This window comes from Gekko japonicus, unplaced genomic scaffold (assembly GCF_001447785.1).
Source record: "Gekko japonicus isolate JY-2015 unplaced genomic scaffold, Gekko_japonicus_V1.1 scaffold4036, whole genome shotgun sequence".
Taxonomy (NCBI): Eukaryota; Metazoa; Chordata; class Lepidosauria; order Squamata; family Gekkonidae; genus Gekko; species Gekko japonicus.
Window position 1 is genome coordinate 49,667 of NW_015167166.1, and position 27,259 is coordinate 76,925.

Genomic DNA, 27,259 nt, shown 5'->3' on the forward strand with positions numbered 1-27,259 from the left:
CTAGCAGGATAGACAATGGGCTTGTTAAACATCCTCCCCCTCCTCTTCCTCCAGCAGGGAGGTGTCAAATGCTAGTCTTTAGGAAGACATATCTCTGCCTTTACCTCAGTGGGGAAAAAGATTTGATAACATTCCTTGCCCCAGGAAGAGAAGGTCTCTTGCGGCTGGATCCATCAGGCTGACATAGAGAACTGAAGGGCACTTGGTATTGTAAATGGTGAGATCTGCAAGGGTTTTTGGTTGTATCTTTGCACTATCTAGTGGTGGGGGCGATATCTAGCTTCTCTTTTCTCATTAATAAATAGCTCGGGTGTAATACCGGAGGACTGGAGACGTTCAATCATTGTTCCTATTCATAAGAAGGGTAGTAGATCAGACCCAAATAACTATCGCCCTATTAGTCTCCTCTCAATCCCAGGGAAAATTTATGCAGCGCATTTACTTGATAGATTGACAGACTGGATGGAACAAAATACTTTCCTAGCACCAGAACAAACGGGCTTTAGAAGAGGGTCTTCAACCTTGGACCATTGTTTGGTCCTATACCAGCTGGCAAGTAAATATCTCGCTCCTCCAGGAGGTAAGCTTTATGCTGCCTTCATGGATCTGAAGGCAGCATTTGATTCCATCAACAGAGGTAGACTTTGGAGTAAAATGTCTGAATCCACGGTGGATAAAAGACTTCCAGCCTTAATAATCAATCTTTACTCTGACACCTGGGCCCAAGTACGTTATAACTCGCAGGGACAACTTACTTCGTGCTTTCAAACAGACAAAGGGGTCAAACAAGGCTGCCTACTTGCTCCCTCCCTTTTTAATCTGTTTATTAATGATATGATCCCTTTTGTTAAATCTCAAGCTAGACACCCTCCTATGTTGGCTAACCTTCCCATCTCAATCCTGTTCTAAATTAATAACTAAGGTTTTTGATATCCAGAACATATCAATCCTTGAATATGTTTGGTGTCTGTTGGAAAAGAAAGTATAGTCCTTAACCCTGGCTAGCTCTATTCACTTTCGATGTAGTAACAGTCAAACTGCGAAGCCTCTGTTGGGGCCAACATACTTGCTAGGCTCCCATTTACATTTTGGGGGAAAGTGTCTCCCTATTTTATTTTACTTGGGTCTATGTGTCCTTGAGTGAGAACAGTGGAGGGTTTTTCATGGTAGTGAAGAGTGGGCTGCTTCAGCCACTCCTAAGCTCTTCTTTCAATTCCTATTTCATTTTTAAATGGTAAGCCCATCTGTATGAACAAGATTGGGGAGAGACATGCAGATCAGAGGCCTTTTAAAATTTCCTTTTACCCTGTGTGCAGTCCAGAGAGAACATTGGCAATAAATGTCTGGGATGTACTTAAAGAAATGACAGGATTGCCCATTGGAAACAATGGGAGAGGCTGGAAGGCCCATTGGAGATAATGGGAGACAGGAATGCCAATTGCCTTGCATGGGCTCCACTAAAATACATTGCAGCACCAAAAAAGTTGCAAAGAAAATGCAGAATCGTTTTTCCATTATGGTCTTTGGGCCCAGATAGGTACCCTAGGACCGGAATGACAGCTCCCAGAATGGAAAGACAGACCCTAAAAATAGCATCTCTGTTCTGGGACTAGAATCACCCCCCCAAGTGGAATGATGGTTCCTAGAAAGAGAATCTGTGTTCTGGGACTGGAATGACAGGTCACAGATTGGAATGACCACACCTGGAAGTAGCAGAAGCATTTTGGTACTGGAATGACAGGTCAGAGAGTGGAATGACAGCCCCTGGGAATAGGCTCAGTGCTCTGGGACTGGCATGGCAGCCCCCAGAGTGGAATCATAGTCCCAGAATTCTTCTGCAAATCCCATAGGTTGTCATTCCAGTCCCAGAACACTTCTGCTAATCCCAGGGACTCTCATTCCACTCTGGGGGCTGTCATTCCAATCCCAGAGCACTGAGAAGATTGCTACTACTCTGAACTCTGTACATAGGTCAGAAATTGAGTACACAGCAACTGTTTTGTATTCTGCCCTGGCCCAGAGACTCCAGCCATGCATTTACCAAATGAAGGAATCTGTGATGCCACAATTTCGTAAATTTCAGTACAAAGAGACCTTTATGAATAAGGCAGAAACAAGACTCCTGTAAATGAATGTCCTGGAAAACTTTTTCTGTGTTACCTCTCTTACTGTCAAATTTGTGACCATTAATTTTTCCACTGCACATGGTATGTATATTTGCAGATCTTAAAGTGACTATTTTGAAAGTGAATTTTAAACACAGGACACAACAGGAGAATGCTGAGCAGTATTCCCTCTAAGCTGAATTAGTGTGAGCTAGCTCACAGTATTTTAGCCTCCGGCTCGCACATTTTTGTCTCAACTCAGGAAGAATGGCTCCAGAGCAAACTAATTTATGCAGGAGCCAAATTGCTTGCTCACAACTTTAATGCCGGTAGCTCACAAAGTGGAATTTTTGTTCACAAGACTCCACAGCTTACAGGGAGCATTGTGAGATACCACTATAACCACTGGCCAACTCGCACCTGTTCCTGGGTTTAGCCCAGCCCAGGGCATTGCTGGGGGGGGGGGTTCCCAGGCCCCCTCTAAATTTCTGGGGAGCCCCTCCCTAAATCCCACATAGCTCCACCTACATAGTGACAATGGTCTGTGATGTCACTGGCTCCTCCCTATGATGTCACTGGGCCCCAGTTCTTTTAAGGACTTAGCATAGCCCCAGTCCTCCCCCCCAAAAAAATGGAAAGTCCATGCCCCTGTCTCTATGTGATTGGAAGCTGGACTTCCATTCCTCCTATTATCGGCTGAAAAGAATTCTAACTTCCATCCAAATGAGAGAGCTTGGCATTTTCAAAGTGCCTTTTCAGAAGTGCTTGCCAAGTTAGTTGTAGGGCGGAAATATTTGCTTACATTGAGTTCCCCTTTTCCTTGTTGACTTCTTTATTCCTACAGAGCAAAGAGCAGACTCCAGTGTGGAATATAATATGAACACAGAAAGACTGGAATAAAAGTAAGCTTTATGCCCATGAGATCTCATAACAGGGTGGTTGCATTTTGTCATTTTTAGAAGTGTCTTGAGTTGTATCTTTTAATTGTCATATCAATTCTGATTTTTCTTTTCTGGTAAATCAATTAAATCTGGGCATCTGAAAAGCCAAACTGATTGCTGTTTTTGTTTTCTTTACAGGTTTGAACCTCATATAAAAAAGAGCTGAGTTACACAGGACTGTTTTACATTTAATAGTTTTATTTAGAAGTTTTATTAAGCTTTTCATGAAAATACATGTTGAGGCTGAAGGAATCATATTTTGAGCTTTTGTGCTTTGCCAAACACTTTTAAAGAAGTGTTTTCTTTCTGTAATCTTTAAATACATCATGAGCTATGATTTCCTTTCAAATAAATGTTTTTGTTGTTGTTGTTGAATTGCAGTCCTGTGCCTAGGTATATTTATGTTAATGCTGTGCTATGCTTTTACCATACCGACACCTATATAATACTGGGGAGCTTTGTACAAGGGGAATTAAGAAGTCTCCAGCCGCATGGTGAAAAGAGCAATAACAAATATTACTATCATCTGGTAAGATCCAGATCTTTTCAGGGTAAATGGATGTGTTGGAAGTGGGCAGGGCTCTTACAGAGCTCTTCTTACAGGGGCTACTGTAAGCTCTTGGAGGATTGGCTACATTAGGGGTGTGTCGCCTAATATGCAAAGGAGTTCCTGTTACAAAAAGAGCCCTGGAAGTGGGGGAGGAATTATACTTGCCCCCTTTTCCATCTCAGTTATTGTCAAATCCTCTTTTCTGTCCAGTTTCCTTCAGTTCTACATTCCATGCAAGATCAGTAGCAGGACATGGAATTCTCTGGGAAACTACTTGTTCAATGTTTCTTTATGTCTGTAGAATGAGCTATTTGTTTCTCAGAATGTTGTCTAAATTATGAACATTAAATGCCATATATTTTTGTATCATCTATCTAAAGTAAAGGTGTGAAGATTTCCGGAGTATAAGCAGGGGAGAAATGCTTAGGGCAGAAAATCATTATTCGTAGTGAGATAAGAATCTTATGTCCCTATTCAGGCATTGTTCTGAATTTGTAAATGAACTCAAGTTCAACAGTGTCTCATTGTAATCTCCACTTGAAGCATCTCTGTTTGAAGACTGCCACTCTTAGATCAGCAATGTAATGTCTTGGGAGATTCAGATGTTCTCCTCCTGGTTTTTGAGTGTTGTTATTTTTAATGTCCGATTTATATCCATTTATTCTTTTGTGTAGGGACAGACCTGTTCATCCAATTTGAGAGTGGAAGCACATTGCTGAAACCTGATGGAATATATCAAACTGGAAGATGAACAAGTGAATGAATCTAAGGTGGTATGACTGGTGTTGTTAGGTCCAGTGATGGTGATAACATCACTTAAACCTGGCGAAGACGGAGGTCCTGGGCCTAGGTCGGGTCGGTTCAGGGTTGGGACTACCTCTCCCAACCTTTGATGGGGCGCCTCTGGTGCTAGCATCGAAGGTTAGGAGTTTGGGTGTGCTCCTGGACTCATCTTTAATGATGGAGGCCTAGGTAGCAGCCACTGCAAAGGTGGCCTTTTATCATCTTCGGCTGGCTCGGCAGTTGGTTCCCTTCCTTGACCGCAATGACCTGGCCACAGTGATCCATGTTACAGTCACCTCGAGGCAGGACTACTGTAACGCTCTCTACTTGGGGCTGCCTTTGTCACAAATCCAGAAGCTGCAGCTAGTGCAGAATGTGGCAGCCAGGCTGCTGAGGGGTCTCTCTAGACTAGACCATATCCAGCCTGTGCTGAAGGCGCTGCACTGGCTGCCAATAGCGTACCAGATTCGCTTCAAAGTGCTGGTTCTTACCTTTAAAGCCCTCTATGGCCAGGGTCCGGCATACCTGAGGGACCGCCTTTCCCCATATGTTCCCCCAAGGGCACTATGGTCAGGGGACCAACATTTTTTGGTTACCCCAGGCCCCAGGGATGTCAAACTCGCTGTGATCAGGGCCAGGGCCTTTTCGGTGGCGGCTCCTACCTGGTGGAATGAGCTCCCGGAGGAGATCCGGGCCCTGCGGGACCTTGTGCAGTTCTGCAGGGCCTGCAAGATGGAGCTCTTCCGCCAGGCTTTCAAGTAGGAGCCGCCGCCACCACTGCACCACCACTGCACCACTACCGCTAAGTGCGGGGATGCCATCAGGGTGCATGATGGCCCTGGGCTGAAGATAGGAAGGCAGTGTTGTCTTGGAACTTCTTTCATTGTTCTGGGTCCATCTTCCAGAACCCATCTTGGAATTATGAACTTTCAGAGCACCAGCACTTTATTGTAATTTTGCATTATTTTATTTTACTTTTAACTGTTTTATTATGGCTTTGTGCCCTTATTGTTAGCCACCCTGAGCCCATTGGGGAGGGCGGGATATAAATTTGAATAATAAATAAATTAATTAATTAACACCAGCCATTTCATTTCAGGCTCATTCACTTGTATGGGATTAGTTGGTCACTTTGGGTCAGTTTTTGTCATTTCTCAGAATGCCCTGAACAGTATCCTTTGAGTCACCTACTTCACACTAGCCCTGTTCACACGTTACCCTGAATGCATGTACAATATACACTGAACACTTTATTTTCCTTTATGTGTTTGTTGAATAATTCTCATGTTATATTCCGTGCATGTGCAGGTTAACATGCAGTTTAACCCCCACATTTATCTTGGTATTGATCTCTGTTTTATTTGTATTGTAAATGAATGTTGGCTCTTTCTTATAAACATATGTCTGCATATTTGTGAACAGGGCTACTATGAGCGCAGCTGGAGGTAACAAAAAAGGCCTGGTCCTTGGAGAGGTATATTGGGTTCTAATGAAGGTTGAGTGGGACTAGTGTGGGTTGGATGATTCCACTTGACAAGGTGGGCAAGCATCCTGAGATACCCATGGATGTGGAGCAGTAACAGAAGGAGTTAATGTGGCCTGACCTGTGCTGGGCATCAATGTCTGAACCTTCATACCAATGGAAATTGACATTAGGCAATGCTGTTGATAGTAGGCATCTTTCGGCATATTTCTGCTTAGAACTAGGGTGAAGTTGCTCATATCCTGGCAAACCTTTTCAGTAACCTTCTGGGAATCACCATGGGAACCTTACATTGGGCAGCATAAAATGCTTCAAATAAAACAAAGATGATACATATACCTGCACTAAAGGAAACGGAGTGACTTAATTAGCTGCAGTTCATCTGTTACAGGTTAAATAAAACACAGTCTACCCCATATTTGCTGTCTGCTATCTTTCCTCTAGGTTGCAAATTCAGAATTCCTCAACAAATCGAACATCACTTAGCTGATCTTGTTCCACCAATGATGAAATATCTATCTGTCCATCCATCCATCCATCCATCCATCCATCCATCCAGGGGTCTTTTGGGGCTGGAGTGTGCCACAGCATCGCTCTGGGAGCCCAGGAGCTGGCAAAATGGTGGCGGCAGCAAGCCCTGCCCCCAGCTCCCAATGCTGCGGCCTGTCGCTGCCTTCCTGGGGCAAGCGCCGGAGCACTGCAGCCCCAAGGAGGCCCAAGGAGGCCCGTCAATGCTTTCCTGGGGCCCGCGCCAGAGTGCTGCGACCCCAGGGAGGCCCATCGCCACCTGCCCAGGGCCCGCACCGGAGCGCTGTGGCCCCAGGGAGGCCCGAGGAGGCCCATCACTGCTTTCCTGGGGCCCGCGCTGGAGTGCTGCAGCCCCAGGGAGGCCTGAAGAGGCCCGTCGCCACCTTCCCAGGGCCCTCATTCTTCCCTTCTCGCTCTTTCTTTCCCTCCTTTCCTTCTCTTTCTTTTCCTCTTTCCTTCCTTCTCTTTCACTCTTTCATTCCTTCTCTCTACACACTCCCTCTCTCTTTCCTTCCCTCTTTCCTCCTCCTTCTCTCTACCCTCTCTCTCTCTCTTTCCTTCCCTCTTTCCTCCTTCTGCAGCTGAACTCTTCGCTTCCTCCCTCTCAGGGAAGGGAAGGGGAGGCTTTTGAAGATGCCTTCCCCCCCCTTTTGCTTTCCCTTCTGACATCTCTTCCGGTGATGACAGGGGGCATTGCATATGCTAATGACCAATTATGCTAATAGCCTAGTGGCTCATTAGCATACTATGGTATGCTAATGAGCTACTAGGCTATTAGCATAATATGCTAATAGCCGAGTGTGCTAATGAGCTCCTGCAGCTTTTTTTCTACGAAAAGACCCCTGTATGTATGTATGTATGTATGTATATGTATGTATGTATGTATGTATCTATCTATCTATCATCTGTCCGTCTGTCTATCTGTCTGTCTATCTATCTATCATCTATCTATCTATCTATCTATCTATCTATCTATCTATCTATCATCTATCTATCTATCTATCTTCCTTAGACTATAAATAAAATCACACAAAACATTTTAGTGCTATTATGTTTGTTTTTACTTTTGCAAAGCTTTAGACATCCTCCAGGACTGGACAGTTCTTATTGCCCTGAGCCTTTTTTTTTTAATACAAGCAACAAAATCAAGTATTTCAAATTCTTGCTAAATATTACACTAATATGATTAGTGGTTTCCTTTGGTTGGCTTCAGGTGGCAGCACAGAAAGCATAATAGCAGCAAGGCATTGTCAGTCGGGTCCGGCAGTTCAGGATATCGCTTCCTTTAATTGCCCTAGAGAGCAAATGAGAACAATTGGCAAAATCATTCCCGTGTGTTGGAGCGACATACATTAATCATTAAATACATTGATTAGATTACTGTACACTTTGGACACGGTCCTGAGGATGCTTGAATCCCATTTAAATCAGGACACATGGTTGGGTCTTCCAGAGACTAGTCCAACACTCTTAACCACTACACTAAACCCCTTATTGCTCCCAGTACCCAGCACTGACTGTTTTTAGTATTAATTCAATAACTACCCTTCCCCTCAATCCTTGCTCAGTGATAACAGAAACTGTCAAAGTCTTCCTTAATATGGCCATAGACCGGCACAAGACTTAACAAAGTTCCCAACCACCACAGTGAATAAGAGAAAAAATTAAATTAGCTCCCACACATAAATTAGTTCATAATTCAAAGGGAAGTATATGTTAAATAAAATATGTATGCGTAAAACCTTAAGCCATCAGTATCTGGCAAATTTTACAAGCTGCCACACAAAACTCCTCAGTCTGTGCTAGAACCAGCAGATTTTTGTCTATAATTAGCATTTAACTATACACCACATCTGCGGGAAGGATAAATCCAGAGCGAACCTCTTGACTGACCATCCATAGTTCATTAAAAATAATTATATTATGGGCAGATTTTTGTCCAGCATTGGGTACATAGTCACAATGGGCTTTCCTTGAGCCAGAGGTATGCAATACAACCCCTATATACTTAAAGCTCACCACCTTCTCTATGTTATGGCCATTTATGTTGCATATTTGTGTTTTAGGTCTCGTACAAAATGCCATAATTTTAGTTTTTGGGGTAATTTATTACTAAATGGTCCTTGCTACATCATTGGGCAAACGTCTGTAGTGCTCTTCTACTAGAGTCCTTGATACAATTACAGCGTCATCTGCATACAATAACTCAGAGATCCTACGATCCATCCATTTAGGAGGGTGGAAATCTATGTCACGTAAACATATGACCATGCTATTGATATAGAAAATCAAACACAGTGGAACCAAATTGCAACCTTGTTCAAATCCCTTTGAGGTTTTAATTGGGTTCGTAAAATGCCCTTGCCTATGGCATCTAACCTTGAGGGTGCTGCTAATATGTAAGGCATGGATTAAGTAAAGAAGTCTGTGATCTATTTTTTAAATTCTTTATTGTTTCTACAAAAGCTTGTAGAAGTCTGTGATCTATTGATGTTACTTCTATTTCCCCCCCTAATTTAGTCCTAGAAATGGAGTCAAAGGCTGCTTTCAAATCTGTGAAGACAGCATAGAGTGAAACCAAGGTTTTAGACTATTTTTCAGTTAGATGCTGTAAGATCGGGCAATGGTGTATAGCAGCTCTTCCTCCCCTAGAGCCAGCTTGCTCTGCTGCAATTAGAATTTACTTTTCTAGCCAGCTCTTAAATTTATCCTGTAAATGTCTGGTTTAAGGTTTGCTAATAATGCTGAGCAGGAACGCACAGGAACGGAGTTCCGGCTGGCTCCCAAGTTGGCCAGGTTTTTGATGAAATGAGGGAGTCCAAGGGGGATGAGTCCTTAACTGCATAGCTAGATGTCATCTTCCAAAAAAGTGCAGAACTGTTAGAAGAGGACCTCAGACTACATATATGTGAAACGTACATTGTCAAATACTTGTTCTGTTGCAAATCTGTAATTATGAATCAGCAAGCTGTATACGCAAGTTTCTGGAACTTCCTCCCTGCCACTGAAGCTGCCTTACATTGATCCAAGCCATTGGTTCAGGATCCAACCCAGTACAGAAAGCAATGACTTTTCTCCCTGTCCAAGTAACACATCTTAGATACAGGGGAGAAGTCAATGAGCTGGCACAGCCTTTTGATTAGCTTCATTGTAGTCAATGTAGAGCCATAAACTGTTGGTGCAGTCTGGTAATTTTAATTCTCCAGGTTTAATGGTTTTATGAGGGCCGCCCTTAAAATTCAAATTTAAACTTGCAGTGCAAAGCTATGGCCTTCTTTCCCCCCTGCTGAGCTCATCATACAAGGCTTTATACTTTTGTCCTGAAGTCTAGCCCCTATTACCACCACTGCCCTAAAACTTTCTTTTCCCCCATAGGCTACTGGGAGAGGAAGAGATGTTGTGACAGTTACGGTGATCCAACGGAATATTGACATCTCTGTGACCGGGAAAGGTGCTCACCTCTAGATAGAGAGCATGCTTTACAACCAACAGGGAGAACAACTAGGTCTTTGATATACTAACACCTCTTGATTGGTGGGTTCATGTTTTCATGGGCTTGAGCCCCAGGACCTACCCCCAGGTTGGTTAGTTAGATGGCCCTGGAGTGGATGTTGGTCAGGTCTGAAATGGAAAGCTGTCCTTTGTCATTCATTTGTTTTGGAGTTATTTCAGGGGAGTTGCCACCAATGTTCCCTCTAAGCTGTGGAGTCTTGTGAGCAAAAATTCTCCTTTGTGAGCCGCTGGCATTAAAGTTGTGAGCGAGTGATTCGGCTCCTGCATCAATTAGCTTGCTCTGGAGCCCTCCTCCCTGAGCCAAGACAGAAATGTGTGAGCTGGAGGCTAAAATTCTGTGAGCTAGCTCACACTAACTCAGCTTAGAGGGAACACTGGTTGCCACTCCTGTGTGTTTTTTCTGCAAAGGATGACAGAGTGGAATGATGCTAAATATGGTTGCAGATGGCCAGTAGTGATGAATTGGAGGAATGACCTTTAGTAACCCACCTACAGTTCAACCAATCCATTATGTATTCTTTGAATGTACTGATAGATGAGAACAGGAGTGCCATGCTTTGGAGATGACCTAGAGGCAGGGTCCCCAATTTTTTTAAACCTGTAGGTACCTTTGGAATTTTGACACAGGGAGGTGGATGTGACCACAAAATGGCTGTCACAGGAAGTGCAGCCAACCACAAAATGGCTGCCACAGAGGTGAAGTCAACCACAAAATGGGAGGTGGAACCAAGTACAAAATGGCTGCCATGGGAGACTGGAGTCAACCACAGAATATCAGGGTGAGGTTTAACTCTTATGTGTATGACTAGTCTCTGCATACAGAGAACACCCACTGATGGTTTACTAGAATGCAGGTTTTCTTAGTAATGTTCAGCATCACTGTACAGATTTACATATATTTTTCCTCCCAAGGGTTCTGAGTCTCCTTGAACACTGTGTACACCAGACCAATGTAGGATAAGTTGTAGCTTGAATGCTAAGAAAAACAGAAAAAGACTTGGAAATGGATATGCTACCATAACTTGCACTGCTTAATTACCCTATTCGATACACCATTACACTTCATTTGTAACTCTTTTAAATATATTTGGTGTAATGAGAAATTTATTTATTTATTGGATTTATATCCTGCCCATTCCCATATGCATAATTGTGTGTTGCGGTTGAGACTGAACTGCAGAATCATCACCAAGAATATCATATTCATTTTGAACAAAGTAGAGAATCTCCATCATCCCCTCAAATGGGAGGTAGAACAAGCTAAAGGACATTAAGGAGGAAGAGGTTAACCCAACCTCTCCCTGATTCCACGAGGAGCAGGATTTTCTTCCTGCAGCTAATTTCTCTGATGGTCTTCACAATGAAGATGAAAGAGGATCCCGGCGTAACTAACAAACACCTTTTTGTCAAACACTTGTATTCACATTTTTGCCTACGCAGTGGCTAAAGAAATGTAACACCACTAGAATCCATGTATTTATTCCACATTAGCCACTCTGAGGATCTCTACTATGACTAGAATTGTAATATGCAGAATTCCAGAGTTGTCACTCAAATTTCCTATCTGTATACAAACTTGCAGTCTAAAGTAATAGACATAGAATGCACTACTCACCCATTTTTGTGATGGCTTTTGACTAGCCAAACACCTAAAAAAGAAAGAAAGCCATTTTGTCATAATCTATATCATTAAATAAATTCAAAGAAAACAGTACTTAATACCCTCATGGAAGTGTAGCCAGGGAGACACGGCTTTGATCATGAAGAACTCCTTTATGCAGGTATTGGACATGTTGATCCAGTGAAGGGTCATAACATAGATAAGGTACACGTACATCTCTTCTTTGAGGATAGATATGTGGGACAGGATGAAATTTGGGACTTAAAAAGTTGAAAATCAGTAGGCAAGTATTCCTTTCATTCCTCAAGCAACCTGTACTCTTTTGAAAGTTTCTAGGGTAGCCATGTTGGCTTGCAGTAGAACAGCCACATTCCAGTAGCACCTGGCTGATGGACGGAGCTTGGACTCAAACGCTCATACTCTGAAAATCTTGTTGGTCTCTAAGGTGCTACTAGACTTGAATCTAGGTGTTCTTTTCCAAGTATTAACACTGTGCTAGTACCATACCCTCACCATCCTGACTATAGCTAAATGAGGAAGAACGGGGGAGGGAGCCACAACACTCATGTTTTGCCTTAGTTAGCCATACAGCGTGGCAACCACGACTTATGAAGATAGATTAGTTTATACTCGTAATTCAACTTTGTTGGTCTTAAAGGTCCCACTGAACTCGGATATTGTCCTTCAGCTTATGAACAAACTTTGATAGATTTCCAGAGAAGCGTTCTTTCTGAAGGTGGAAACTATAATGTCTAAAGTCTTATCCACACTTGGATCTCATCCCTGGTTTTATCAAAGTTCAACTCGTAACAATATCTTGCATTTATCCCTCGTTGTAACAGCATCTGTTTATCCTGGGACAAGTATGGGGCAGAACCAGGGTAACTTCAATGTAATGTGGAAACAAAAAAATACTCCGAGATAATTACAGGGGTGAACTCGAGTGTAGTGTACAATGTAAATTCAGGGACAGGGTTGAACCAGGATTCAAGGTCTAGTGTGGAATCACCCTAAGACTGATTTTTGTTTTAGTTCAGGGTCTCCATTATCCATTTCCCAAAGTAATACCAGATTTGTTGGTAATGAATTTTAACCAAGAGCAATAATTTTAGAAGGAAAGCAGATCTGGATATAGCCTTGTACCCTAAGGCCAATGGGGGTGGGGGTTTGAATCACTCATTCTAAGGCCTGTACGCATTCTTTGTTCAAGCTTTCACTTGGAGCCTTAATTAGTCAGTCAAGCCATCAACAACGTAAAGTTAAAAGAAAATAGCCTTCTTATATTTTGGTAACTTACATGTTGACAAAAAGGGGCTTTCCCCACAGTAATATACAGGGCTATCAGCCTGGGTTATGGCCAAGTACTTTCATACATGGCTATTTAATTCACTTAAACACTTCAAAGGGAAAAGAACTACCCCCAATTTGATAAGCCCAAGAGTCAAAATGGGGCAGCTGCTTTGTGCACCAGAATCCAAGAGATATCAGGCTTTCAAAATGTTGAAGGTAGGAGTTCAGATTTCAAGGGACAGTGATGGGAGCAGCTGTTCCCCCCCCCAAAAAAATTTCTCCAACTTTAAACTCTTGCCTCATTCAATTTCCTTATGGAACAGAGGGGAAAGCCTAAAATTAGGATATCACTTGAGGAGGGAGTATAGCCCCTCCTCTCCACCCTGTATAAAGCAAGTGGACAGAAGCAGGAGTAGATTGGCCATAGAGGGCCAGTGGTGGCCAGGGGTATGCAGAGCAAAGCCCCTATCGAAGCCTCAGAGGTCACTTGCCCCAGATCTCTCATCAGCTAGGCAGTTTGTGTCAGGTCATCACTGTCTCTTCCTGCACCGGTTTCTTTGGATAATGATGTGGTTGGTGAGCTAATGCCCATTATTGTCCCAGCTAAGATGAGTGGCCCTGCCTTCTGCCTTGTAACACAGGAGGGGGGCTACTCAGCTTTACTGGCTTCTGGGTCATTTTCACTTCCTGTTTGAGAGACGGAGAGAAAAAACCCCATCCTCCCCTCCACTAAATCAGCAACAGAGCTTCACAATCTTGACACTTGACAAAGTTTTAATCCATTGAACTTCAAAAACATTACTCTTCATATTTTTAGACTTATGGCTTCCAGAAAGATGATTAGTAAATGTATTTTATATTTAGCCCTTCTCACAGAATTTCTCAGCTCGCTGTCTGCAAGGAGGACCAACGTTAATTTTCTGGACTATCTTTAATTTGATTTCATTCAGTGTAGCGTATGGAAAGTAGAAATGCTCCATCTGAGAAATGTACTTCATATGGTAAGGGGACAATTTTGGTCAGTGGCCAAAACTAGTCTGTATTCATGGTGAATCTTAGTGCTTTGATTATACAAAAAAAAAAAGATTGAGTCTGTGATAGGGTTCTTCCTGTGTTTCATAAGTGCAGCCAGTTACAATGGGATTCAGATGATGAAGCTTTCTTTAGTTTGGAGAGCAATTGATACAGAAAGCACCATCTGACTACTTTTCTGTGTCTCAGGGTGCAGTTAAATCTGAAAGACTCCTTTGGAAATGTACAGGTGCCCACAGAGCATCTGCATATTCCCACTTTGGGCAATTAGCACCTGATCTGGTGGCAGCCATAATCTGATTCCCAAAGAGAAGAAGAAAAGATGATGGGCAAAATCTAAGGAGGAAAGCCTAGGCCCCACTGGGCACATCATTCAACATTGTTCTGCAAATAGTGGAATCAAAATACTCACAGGGAGCTGTTTTGGAAGCTCCTGAGAGAGAGAGAGAGAGAGAGAGAGAGAGAGAGAGGCCATTAGATCTTCCTACTTCATGACACCTTCTTCATGGTACGCAGGAACAAACAGCTTGATACTTGACATACTTACTTCTAGGACATGTCTATACCTCAAACTTAATATACCTTATATAGCAATATATTTTTCATGGCTTCCATAAAGATGACAAGTAAGTATATTTTATATTTAGCCCTTCTCAAGAGAATTTCTCAGTTCCCTGTCTGAAGAGAATAACCAACATTAATTTTCTGGACTATCTTTAATTTGATTTCATTCAGTGTATCATATGGAAGGTAGAAATGCTCCATCTGAGAAATGTACTTCATATGGTAAGGGGACAATTTTGGTCAGTGGCCAAAACTGGTGTGTATACATGGGGAATCGTAATACTTTGATTAACAAAAAACAAAGATTGAGTCTGTGATAGGGCTCTTCCTGTGTTTCATAAATGCAGCCAGTTACAATGGGATTTAGCTGATTAAGCTTTCTCTAGTTGGGAGAGCAATTGATACAGAAAGCACCGACTACTTTTCTGTGTCTCAGGGTGCAGTTAAATCTGAAAGACTCCTTTGGAAATGTACAGGTGCCCACAGAGTATCTGCATATTCCCACTTTCGCAATTAGCACCTGATCTGGTGGCAGCCGTAATCTGATTCCCAAAGAGAAGAAGAAAAGATGATGGACAAAATCTAAGGAGGAAAGCCTAGGCCCCACTGGGCACATTATTCAACATCGTTCTGCAAATAGCAGAGTCAAACTACTCACAGGCATCTCTTTTGGAAGCTCCTGAGAGAGAGGGAGAGAGAGAGAGAGAGGCCATTAGATCTTCCTACTTCATGACACCTCTTGAAAATCTTCATTTCTCCGTCATGGTACGCAAGAACAAACAGCCTGAATCTTGACATACTTACTTCTAGGACATGTCTATACTTCAAACTTAATATCCCTTATATAGCAGTATATTTCTCATGGCTTCCATAAAGATGATTAGTAAATGTATTTTATATTTAGCCCTTCTCAAGGGAATTTCTCAGTTCCCTGTCTGCAGTGAAGAACCAACGTTAATTTTCTGGACTATCTTTAATTTGATTTCATTCAGTGTAGCATATGGAAAGTAGAAATGCTCCATTCTGAGAAATGCACTTCACATGATAAGGAGACAGTTTTGGTCAGTGGTCAAAACTGCTGTGTATGCATGGTGAATCTTAGTGCTTTGATTATATAAAAATGATCGATTCTGTGATAGGGCTCTTCCTGTGTTTTGTATCTGCAACTAGTTACAAAAAAGATTTGATTCTGTGATAGGGCTCTTCCTGTGTTTCATAGGTGCAGCCAGTTACAATGGGATTTAGCTGATGAAGCTTTCTCTATTTCAGAGAGCAATTGATACAGAAAGCACCATCTGACTACTTTTCTGTCCTTTGGAAATGTACATGTGCCCATAGAGCATCTGCATATTCCCACTTTGGGAAATTAGCACCCGATCTTGTCGTTGATTCCCAAGGACAAGAAGAAAAGATGATGAGCAAAATCTAAGGAGGAAAGCCTAGGCCCCACTGGGCACATTATTCAACATCGTTCTGCAAATAGTGGAGTCAAAATACTCACAGGCAGCTCTTTTGGATGCTCCTGAGAGGGGGGGGGGAGAGAGAGAGAAGCCATTAGATCTTCATATTTGATGACACCTCTTGAAAATCTTCATTTCTCCTTCATGGTATGCAGGAACAAACAGCCTGATTCTTGACATACTTAGTTTAAGGACATGTCTATAAGTCAAACTTAATATCACTTATATAGCAGTATAACGCCCATGGCTTCCATAAAGATAATTAGTAAATATATTATATATTTAGCCCTTCTCACAGAATTTCTCAGCTCCCTGTCTGCAGAGAAGAACAAATATAAATTTTCTAGACTATCTTTAATTTGATTTCATTCAGTGTAGCATATGGAAAGTAGAAATGCTCCATTCTGAGAAATGCACTTCACATGATAAGGAGACAGTTTTGGTCAGTGGTCAAAACTGCTGTGTATGCATGGTGAATCTTAGTGCTTTGATTATATAAAAATGATCGATTCTGTGATAGGGCTCTTCCTGTGTTTTGTATCTGCAACTAGTTACAAAAAAGATTGAAATCTGTGATAGGGCTCTTCCTGTGTTTCATAAGTGCAGCCAGTTACAATGGGATTCAGATGATGAAGCTTTCTTTAGTTTGGAGAGCAATTGATAACAGAAAGCACCATCTGACTACTTTCCTGTGTCTCAGGGTCAGTTAAATCTGAAAGACTCCTTTGGAAATGTACACATGTCCAGGGAGTATCTGCATATTCCCCCTCCATGCAATTAGCACCCAATCTGGCAGCAGCCATGATCTGATTCTCAAGGACAAGAAGAAGAGATGATGGGCAAAACCTAAGGAGGAAAGCCTAGGCCCCACTGGGCAGATTATTCGAAATCATTCTGCAAATAGCGGAGTCAAGATACTCACAGGCTGCTCTTTTGGAAGCTGCTAAGAAAGAAAGAGAGAGAGAGATAAGCCATTAGATCTTCATACTTGATGACACCTCTTGAAAATCTTCATTTCTCCCTCATGGTATGCAGGAACAAACAGCCTGATTCTTGACATACTTACTTCTAGGACATGTCTATACTTCAAACTTAATATCACTTATATAGCAGTATATTTCTCATGGCTTCCAGAAAGATGATTAGTAAATGTAATATATATTTAGCCCTTCTCACAGAATTTCTCAGCTTCCTGTCTGCAGAGAAAAACCAACGTTAATTTTCTGGACTTTCTTTAATTTGATTTCATTCAGTGTACCATATGAAAAGTAGAAATGCTCCATCTGAGAAATGTACCTCATATGGTAAGGGGACAATTTTGGTCAGTGGCCAAAACTGGTGTGTAGACATGGTGAATCTTAATGCTTTGATTAACAAAAAAACCCAAAGATTGATTCTGTGATAGGGCTCTTCCTGTGTTTCATAAGTGCAGCCAGTAACAATGGGATTTAGCAGATGAAGCTTTCTCTAGTTTGGAGAGCAATTGATACAGAAAGCACCATCTGACTACTTTTCTGTCCTTTGGAAATGTACACGTGCCCATAGAGCATCTGTATATTCCCACTTCGGGCAATTAGCACCCGATCTGGCAGCAGCAGTAATCTGATTCCCAAGGACAAGAAGAAAAGATGATGGGCAAAATCTAAGGAGGAAAGCCTAGGCCCCACTGGGCACATTATTCAACATTGTTCTGCAAATAGCGGAGTCAAAATACTCACAGGCAGCTCTTTTGGAAGCTGCTAAGAGAGAGAGAGAGAGAGAGAGAGAGAGAGAGAGAGAGAGAGAGAGAGAGAGGCCATTAGATCTTCCTACTTCATGACACCTTCTTCATGGTACGCAGGAACAAACAGCTTGATACTTGACATACTTACTTCTAGGACATGTATATACGTCAAACGTAATATCACTTATATAGCAGTATAACGCCCATGGCTTCCATAAAGATGATTAGTAAATGTATTTTATATTTAGCCCTTCTCAAGGGAATTTCTCAGCTCCCTGTCTGCAGAGAAGAACAAATATAAATTTTCTAGACTATCTTTCTGTCTGGGTTAAGCCCGAGTACCTTAATATAGCACCTGAATGATATACACCATAGAAGGGAAAGATTGGGAGGAACATCTTTGCAAGGAGTAACACCTCTGCTGAACATTTGCTTTTCACAACCTTTTGCCAGTGTAAAATTCAGGCATAGCCAGAGGTGAGCGGGGAACGGAAAGAGGACAGAAATCTTTAGAATCATGAATGCTTAGTGACAATGGATGGAGATTTTCCTTTCCCCTACATAATATCAGACGTGAAGGTCACCCAATGAAAATCACATTAAAGAATAATTAATATTTTAAAATCTCTACAACATGTGATGGCTAGAAGATCAGAGGACTCAGTGGAAAGAATCATAAGGGAAAAAAATCAGAAACTTTGAAGAACTTAGATCAAGGTAGGTAGTCATGTTGGTCTGAAGCAGCAGAACAAAGTTTGAGTCCAGCAGCACCTTTAAGACCAAACAAAGTTTTATTCTGAGTATAAGCTTTTGTGTGCCTGCACAAAATCTTGCACCCAGAATAAATCTTTATTGGCCGTAAAGGTGCCAGTGGACTCAAAGCAGAGGTCCATCAGTGGCTATTAGCCACAAGGTATAGATAGGGACTCCAGGGCAAGTGATGCTCTGTATTTTTGGTGCTTGGGGGGGGGTCAACAGTGGGAGGGCTTCTACAGTCCTGGCCCCACTGCTGGACCTCCTGATGGCACCTGGTATTTTTGGCCACTGTGCGACAGAGTGTTGGGCTAGGTGAGCCATTGGCCTGATCCAACATTGGCTTCTCTTATGTTCTTATGTTCTTTGTTTAGAAGAATATAGATATCAAGGACAAAGGGTATCTTTCCTTCGGTTCCCCCACCATCTGAAGCTAGGCAGCTGGCAACTCAAGAAAAAGTCTGACTTTATAGAACCATGAACAAGTTGTCGTTTCTTTAAGCCCTCCTGACCTTACTGGAGCCCTAGAAGTATCTATGGTCAGGGCCAATGCTCCCTCTAAGCTGTGGAGTCTTGTGAGCAAAAATTCTACTTTGTTTAAAACACCACAAGTTTGGGAGTCTGCTACTCTATACAACAAGAGGAGTCTCGGCAGCAGGGCGGAGGTCAGAGTGGAGTCAAAAGTGAAGCCATGTGTGATAGCTCATCCGAGAGGGCAGCACGTTGTGTTCTGTCATGAAGTCAAGTACTGGGAACCAGGTACGTACACATTTTTCATAAGTTTTACTGGAGCTGTTTTGTATTCGATCTACTATATTAGAAATTTTACTCATCACAAACTGGTCCCAAATCTTGTCATACCAGGATGTCATAGTAGGAGGAGATGGAGATTTCCAATTTGCCGCAATCGTGAGCCTGGCTGCTGCCAAAAAAATGGAGGTAAGTATCTTTTTGGAGTCATTTCCAACTGATGAATCCCAGAGATTGAGCAAAGAGAGTTCCAGAGTGACAGGGAGTGTTTGTTGCGTAATGTTGTTGATTTGGGAGAATATGTCCTTCCAAAATTGCTGAATGACTGGGCATTCCCACCAGCAGTATAAATACGTTCCAAGAGATCCACAATTTTTCCAACACAGGGGATCATACTGAGGGTTCATTCTATGCAGCCTTTTTGGTGTGAGATACCACCTGTGTATGATCTTGAAGGAATTCATCCTAATATTGTGAACCCGTGAGGAGAATGCCGGAGAATTCCGTCTGTCAAGCCATTGTGATTGTTGCAATTCTGTTTCCAAGTCTGCATTCCTAATCTTTTGGCAGGGAAGAGATCGAGAGCCTTCAGCAGATGATAAAATTTTGTGCATCTTAGAAAGCAATCCCTTCATGGAGGGGTCATATGTAGACAAGAGAGTCTCAAATTCCGTCTTTGGTCTGGTGAAAATATCTGTTCGTGCTAACCGATCTGTCAGGTTCTTAAGTTGCAAATAGCGGAACCAGGGAATGGATGTACCGAGACTTTCCTCCAATCCAAGTTTATCTCGTATTTTTCCTAGTTTTACTAAATCTGAGAGTCGTGTCAGACCTGCCGCTATCCAATCCCGAAAGGCTCCTGAATCCATTCCAGGAGGAAACCACAGCTGATTGATGAAAGACAAAAATTTGGACATCTTTGGTAATATCTGTGCTCATTTACGATCCCAGATTTTTAGAGTAGTGTTTAAAAAACAATTATTCCGTACTGAGATCGGGCGTTGGGTTGGCTTCATCCAGAAGAGATCCTGCAGTCGTACTGGAAAAATACTTGCTTGTTCAATTAGCATCCAACCTGATAAGAATCATTATTCATCATTCGTATTACTGTAGCTATCATAGCCGCCTGATAATAGGCACTTAAAAGTGGTAAATCTAAACCACACAGGGATGAGGGTCTGCTTAGCACTTGATGATTTATCCTAGCCTTCTTATATGCCCCCAAAAAATCTGTGAGGGACCTCTGCCATTTAGATAACATTGTCTCCGGTATCCAGATTGGAAGAGCTCTGAAGAGAGAAAAAAAACTGTGGAAAGATAAAACTTTTTATTAGATACAAGTGATCTGGTAAAGTCCGAGTTAGGTTGTTCCAATCCTTCAGCCATAGTTGGGTGTCCTGATAAAGACGGTCATAATTACAGGACATTAAGTTATTCAAGTCCAAAGGAATCTGAACTCCCAAACTTGTGGTGTTTTAAACCTGACTCCATTCAGTGGGATTTATAGTTCGAAAGTCATTTTATATATGGGAATGGCTCTGATATTAAATTATTATGTTAGTATGCTATAACTGTTGATGTATGTTGAAAACTTTGTGGGTGATTAACTGGATGGTTTGTAATTTTGGATTCTCAGGACTTTTGTATACTGTTTTGCAGTTATTGTACATGTTATAAGTTATACTTGACCTTAATAAACATTTAAAATTTATTTTTTTTAAAAAAAGATTCTACTTTGTGAGCTACTGTCATGAAAGTTGTGAGTGAGCAATTTTGGCTACTGCATAAATTTGCTCTGGAGCCATCCTTCCTGGGCTAAGACAAAAATGTGTCAGCCGGAGACTTAGAAACGATGAGCTAGCTCACACTAACTCAGCTTAGAGGAAACACTGGTCAGCGCTATCCAGGGGCAGGAGGGGGTATGCCCCCCTCAGATGTGCCCAACCCCAAGCCCTTCACTGCTTGATGGGTAGCCCACAGTGTGGGTGGGCTCTGCCAAGCAAGCAGAGTGGGGCAGTGCTGAATATTCCCAGGCACAGTTGTGCACTGCCATCCATCCAGAGGGGCTCTCTGCCACACCTTGACACCTGCAGCCTTGCCTGGGAGGACATCTGCACGCCTCCCGTGGGTGCATTCTGCAGTGGAGAGAAGAGGCAGGCAGGTGAGATGGGACAGGGTGGGTGAGGTAATCCAGCCAGGAGCTGAGGCAGAAGCTCAAGAGAAAGCACATGGCATGGGGAGAAGGGCGGGCAGAGCGAGCAAGCACCAGGGTTGCCAAGTGGAAAATCGCCGGGAGCGGGGGACTCCCATCCGGCAACCGATAGGCGTGCGCGCACCGCATGCACATCACCAGGAAGTGACGTTATGACACCAGGCACGCTGGGGGCGGGGCCACGACCATCTGAGGGCAAAACATATAGTTTTCCCCTCGAATGGTCGTGGCCCCGCCTTCAGCGTGCCTGGCGTCATAACATCACTTCCTGGTGACGCGCATGCCAGGGTGGGGTTACCCCGGGGCCCGATCCCCCGGCGGCGGGGAATGGGCCTCTGGGGTGGGGGTTTCCCCGCCCCCCGGGGGGACTTGGCAGCCTTAGCAAGCGCACAGCCAGCTCTTCCCCCAGGCCAGGCCAGTAGCCAGGGTTTCTTAAGTCGGGGGGCCTTTAAATAAGTCGGGGGCACTGAAATTGAAATAAAAAGGTTGTTTTTCTAAGCCCTGAAAGCCCAGCACCACAGAGCTGGCTTCTGCCAGCATTCTGGCTGGGCACCCAGGCGCTGGGAGAAGAGGCAGCACAGGAAGAAGGAGAGGCATAGTGAAGAGGAGGAAGAGGCACCCTGGCCCAGCCCCATCAGCTTCCGAGTGCCTACAAAAGTTCCCGCTGGCCCCATCTTACCTGCTGGCCTGCCCGGTTGCCTCCTGCTGCTTCCTCACCTAGGAGCCCCATGGCGCCACTGTTGCTGCCAGCTTGGGACCCCCAGCCCCTCTCCCCAATGTGCCCTGGAAACTGGGCACTGTGGAGCTGGCATCTGCCAGTGCTCCATCTGGGCACCCAGGCACAGGAGGAGGAGGCAGAAGAGGAGGAAAAAGAGGCACCCCGGCCCAGCCCCACCAGTCTCTGAGCTCCACCAAAAGTTCCTGCCGGCCCCACCTCACCAGCCCACCCACCTGCCTCATGCTGATTCCTCACCCGGAAGTCCCAAGCTGCCGCCACCAGCTCAGGTCCTCCTCCCCCAACTTCCAGCCCAGGATCGAGTGCCAGCGCTGCTGGCAGGAAGGGAAGGGGCAGCGGTGGTGGCACCAGAAGTCTTCAGGACGGCCCAGATCATCGGGGGGGGATGGAGCTGGCAGGGCTGCTGGCAGGCAGGATGGGGGCAGCAGTGGTGGTGCGGGGAGTCTTCAGGACAGCCCAGAGAGGCCAGGGCTATATAGCAATGTGTAGGGGCCTGGCAGGAAGTTGGGGGGCTGGGCCCCGAGGGGGCACTGTAGCTACGGGCCTGCCCCAGCCCCAGCATGTGCAAAGGGCCTGGCTGCTGGTCAGGATGGCAGCGGTGAGCGTGGCTGGCTGGCTGGCTGACATTCCCTCCACCTCTTGACCATCAGCCAGGCCCTTTGCATGTATAGGCCCTTTCTCCCCCCTCTCCCCCGCCATGTGCTTTCTCTCATGATTCTTCCATACTAACATTCAAAGCCAGGTATGGTGTAAAGCAAACCCTACTTGGGAATTTTAATTGCAGCTCAGTGGGTCAAAACCAAACAGCAGACTGGCAACCTAGCTAGCAGGAAGAAAAGGATGAAACTTCTGCCATAAAGAAAGTGCCAGTAAAAGTGTTTCAACCATTGTAATTTCTACACTATTGTATAAAGGTTTGGTATATTTGGACATAGCACAAACAAGTGGAGCTGCTCTTTTGTTTCTTACGCAGAAATCAAACCTCTTCCAATAAATTCTGGATAGAATGAAAAAAAAAAAAAAAGAAAGAAAGTGCACACCTTGGGCTAAAGAGATGACACGGGCTGGTTGCCCCTGCTATAGCTGATTTGGCTGAGGAGCAAAATTAGATCTGCCTTGTATTTTTTTAAACCATGCATTCATTGCAGAGCCCCTGGGGGCGGAATCAACTGTGCAATAACTTGCTTGCCCCTCCCTTCTCCTCTCTCCTCTTCTCTGCAGTGGCAGTTGTAGGCTTCCTTCACCCTTATTTAATTAAATTAGCCACTGTGCCCCCTCTTTGCCCCCCCCAAAAGGTCTAATTCCGGGGCTGTCTATGGTTCTCTTAGCCGCTTATAAGGGACTAAAAAACTGATACCACACCTAAGGAGGTACTACTTCTTTAATGAATAAATTCTGGGAGCACACTGAAGAGTTGGGACACACCTCTTAATATAGAGAGTATTCATAGCACTTAATTTTTTTCACAATTTTAACAGCCTGAATTACAAGAGAAGAAAAGTGATTCCTTTATACGGTCAGAGATTGTCTCAATGGTAAGTAACTATGGTCTCTGTCAAATCTGTTAATTGTACCATAGTCTCAAGAGAAACAGAAACTGCACTGGGGGTTCCCAATTTTTGTGGTGTTCCCCCACCTCTTCTGAACTGCATTAGAGAGTACTCTACATGTTTGTCTGGCTCGCAGCACAAGTGATATTTACTCACTCTGTGTAAACCACTTTGAGTTGCAGTGGGAAAGGTGGACGATGAATAACATTAATAAAAATAAATACGTTTAGCCCCACACTCGATGTCATCCACTCCCTCACAGCTGTAGAGAAAATATTGTTTCTAAATTCTCATGCCTTCTTCCTGTGATTACATTCTGTGTATCTTTTTTCCTGTTGCAGGCCAGATGGCCTAGTGTGATTTCTGTCACTTGACCAGATGGCTGAAACACCAAATAGCCATGCCATATAATCATGCCAGATACACACATTCCTTAACACCTCTTTATTGAGAACCAGACACGAAGGCTCCATTTGTATGGCCTACATGGGCCATGTCACGTACACAATGGAGAAAGCTGGAAGTTGGATCACCTGACTGCAGGCAGGGCCTCTAACTTCTTACTCAATCCCCACACACCTGATGTGGCAGCTATGGCAACCAGAAATTGGGCACACACCCCTGCCACTCATGATTGGCTGATGGCCACAGCTGATGATGACTGGCATGGGGTATAACTCCATGGTTCTTTAGGGAAGAGCTCTCTTGCTCGCTCTCTTGCTCCTGGGATCCTGACTTTTGAAACAAAGAGTTTCTTTGTGAACTGATTGCCGGTTGCCAATCTTCTGTTATTGTGGATCTGTATCTCTGAGCAATCCTGGACTATCTACCTGCACAAGATGGGATTTCTCTTCAAAATCCCTTGGTGCCAACCTGTACTGTTATGCAATGGACACTCTTGGTCTATCTGATGCTACACTTAACTCGGTAACTATGATTATTATTAATGTGCAGTAAGGGCAAATAGCCATAGGTTGTTATTATTTTTTGTATCCTCCATTAGTCTCTTGTTATACTTTTCACTGAATAAAGATCATTCATATTTGTAATTGTCTCTGATGCATTAATTGAACTCCAGGGCTAAATCTTGTGTCTAAGCGGACCACTGAGCTACCACTGTGAATGTAATTGTGGGCAGCTCTGAGTTAGAGTTGCTGATGTGTTAAGTCCCAGATGCCAGCTAAGAGATTGAATCTCTGCTCTTAGGCTGGGTGGGGACCCCTTTGAAGAGATTCTAGTGGCAAACTGTTGTGAATCCTAGAGAGAGAGTACAGACTGTCTCATGGATTTTGTTTCATGTGCTGAAATATAGGGTTTCCTCTCACTCTTGGACTGGGCTGAGTGGGTTTAATCCTGTACAACAGCTTCACCAACCAGAACCAAAAACAGGTCAGGTAGAGATACAGCAGGCATGTATGAGACCACAATAACTGGGGCCCCTCAGAAGCCAGTCCCTCCAAAGTTGCAGTAGGAGTTGCTGTGGCAAAGAGCATCTCCTCAGCAGCTTCAGGAAGGGGGCAGGGCTGAGCAAAAACCATGGGAGTGGCCAGGATCTCCTTGCCCTCTTGTGAGGAGCCCCCCCTCATTTAAACCACTAAGTGTTCAATAAACCCTCATTGTGTTTTCAATAAATACATAAAGATAAATTAATATATTGTCAATTTGAATCAGTCGGCAAACAGATCCATGTCAAACCTGGCAACCTGTTCACGCTGTGGCAAAAGAGATTTAATACCACTACTGTCCAAGTCTTCATTCAATTCAGATCTGTCCCTCTGTAGATCTCAAACATAAGGGGGATTTTAATATGTACAAAGTGGGTAGCCTAATATCCCTTTTGTATTTTATATAAAAACTCCATTTGTGAAGTAACAGATATGATGAATAAAATTAATATGCGGTACTCACTCCTCCTTGCAATGATTGTTGACCACTACCAAAAGCCTAGACAAAAAAAAAAAGACATTCTGTCATATTCTGTGTCTTTGAAAGTTATTTCTACAGTGAGCAATTCTTAATTCCCTCATAGAAGTGCAGAAAGTGGGATGTGGCTCTGTCATGAAGGTCTACTTTATGGGAAGGTTTTAGAGCTGGAAAAAACCCTTCTGTAAAGATCACTACAACCACTGTCAGGGACAAGAACAAAGGTTGTTGGCAAAATCTGAAAAGAAGAATCAAGGCTGAGTTCAGACTGGCAGTTTGCCCCGATATAGGCACGTGTGAGGAACGTTTCACAAGCGGATTAAAGGGGCCATTCACACAGGCACATCTGTCCAGTGTTCCCCACCTGTACTCAACCCGTCTTGTAATGCTTCGCTCCCGAGTTTAGAAGATGCCTGGTGAAAGTGGTAGCAAACCATGGAGAGCCCGTTTATCCTGCTTCATTCCGCTTCCTGGAAGTGTGAACACTAACTGCTAAAAGCCGGGAACAACCCGCATTAATAATGTGTGCCAGCTGTTTACCCTGACTGATGTCCTAGTCTCACTCTGGGTCCAGGAAGGTACAGGTGATTGCCTTGAAGAGGGGGTAGTGATGTGGCTAGATGTGCCTTGCGCTACGGATCCTGCCCTATTTGCTGCCATGCCTAGGTGCACAGGCATCTGCCGCGGAGTGAGGAAAATGTTGCTTACAGCTGTGCCTCTGGGCCAACAGTGTGAACGCTCCCTCGCACCTCCTCCCGGTATGCTCCCACATCAGTTTTTTGCCATGACTCCCACTTCAAACTTCCAGTCTGAACTGAGCCTGAGACTTGCTAGGCTTCAACGTCCATGCTGATGATGCGACCTCCATACAGGCTGCGGACCTGGTATCGTCCATGGCGGCACTGGGACTCTCCCAATTTATAACGACCCCCACTCAGCAGGCTGGAGACGCACTTGATTTGAACAGTGGACCGGATTACTGCCTTGGCAGTACCATGGTTGGACCACCATGCCCTGAAGGCCCATCTGAATGTTCCACCCCAACTCTGTTTAGGTGGCGAGCGTATTATAGCTCGCCCGTGGAACCTAATGGACCCATTGTGGTTTCAGAGGGCCCTGCGGGATCTGATGCCCCCCGGAGGCTCATTAGATGAGCTTGTCAAGGACTGGCATAGCCGACTCTCTATGGCCATTGATGAGATCGCTCCACGGTGCTCTCTGCGCTCCCGCTCCAAACTCACTCCATGGTATACCCAGGAGCTGAAGGGCATGAAGTGGAAGTTAAGATGGCTAGAGAAACAGTGGCGATGTGTTTGCGAGGAAGCTACAAGAGCATCTTATAGGACGTTTATGAGATCCTATGAGATGGCAGTCAAGGCTGCAAAGAGGGTGTTCTTTGCAGCTGAGATTGTGTCCGCTAGCTCTCGCCCAGCCCAATTTTTTTTTCATCTCAAGGAGGCGATGGTCCATCCTCTCCTGAAAAAATCATCTTTGGACCCGGGCGAATTGGCCAACTATTGGCCGGTCTCCAATTTGCCCTATTTGGCGTTACAGGCCGTGGCTGGTTGGCTTCAGCTGAGCCGGTTGAAGCTGAGTTGTGGCGGTTCAGGGTTGGGGGTCCTGCTCCCAGCCTTCGATGGGGCACCTCTCATGCCAGCATCAGAGGTTAGGAGTCTGGGGGTGCTCCTGGATGCCTCCTTGACAATGGAGGCCCAGGTAGCAGCCACAGCTAAATCGACCTT

At 44.1% G+C, this 27,259-nt stretch overlaps 1 long non-coding RNA gene across 1 annotated transcript; it reads right to left on the bottom strand.

Annotated features, from left to right (window-relative positions):
* Positions 1-7,643: 7,643 nt before the first annotated feature.
* LOC107112047 lies at positions 7,644-14,279 on the bottom strand. The gene is made up of 3 exons (XR_001482581.1): positions 14,259-14,279; positions 11,519-11,552; positions 7,644-7,684 (listed from the first exon to the last, which is right to left on the bottom strand). It is a non-coding gene; the product is annotated as an uncharacterized LOC107112047 (long non-coding RNA).
* Positions 14,280-27,259: the final 12,980 nt, after the last annotated feature.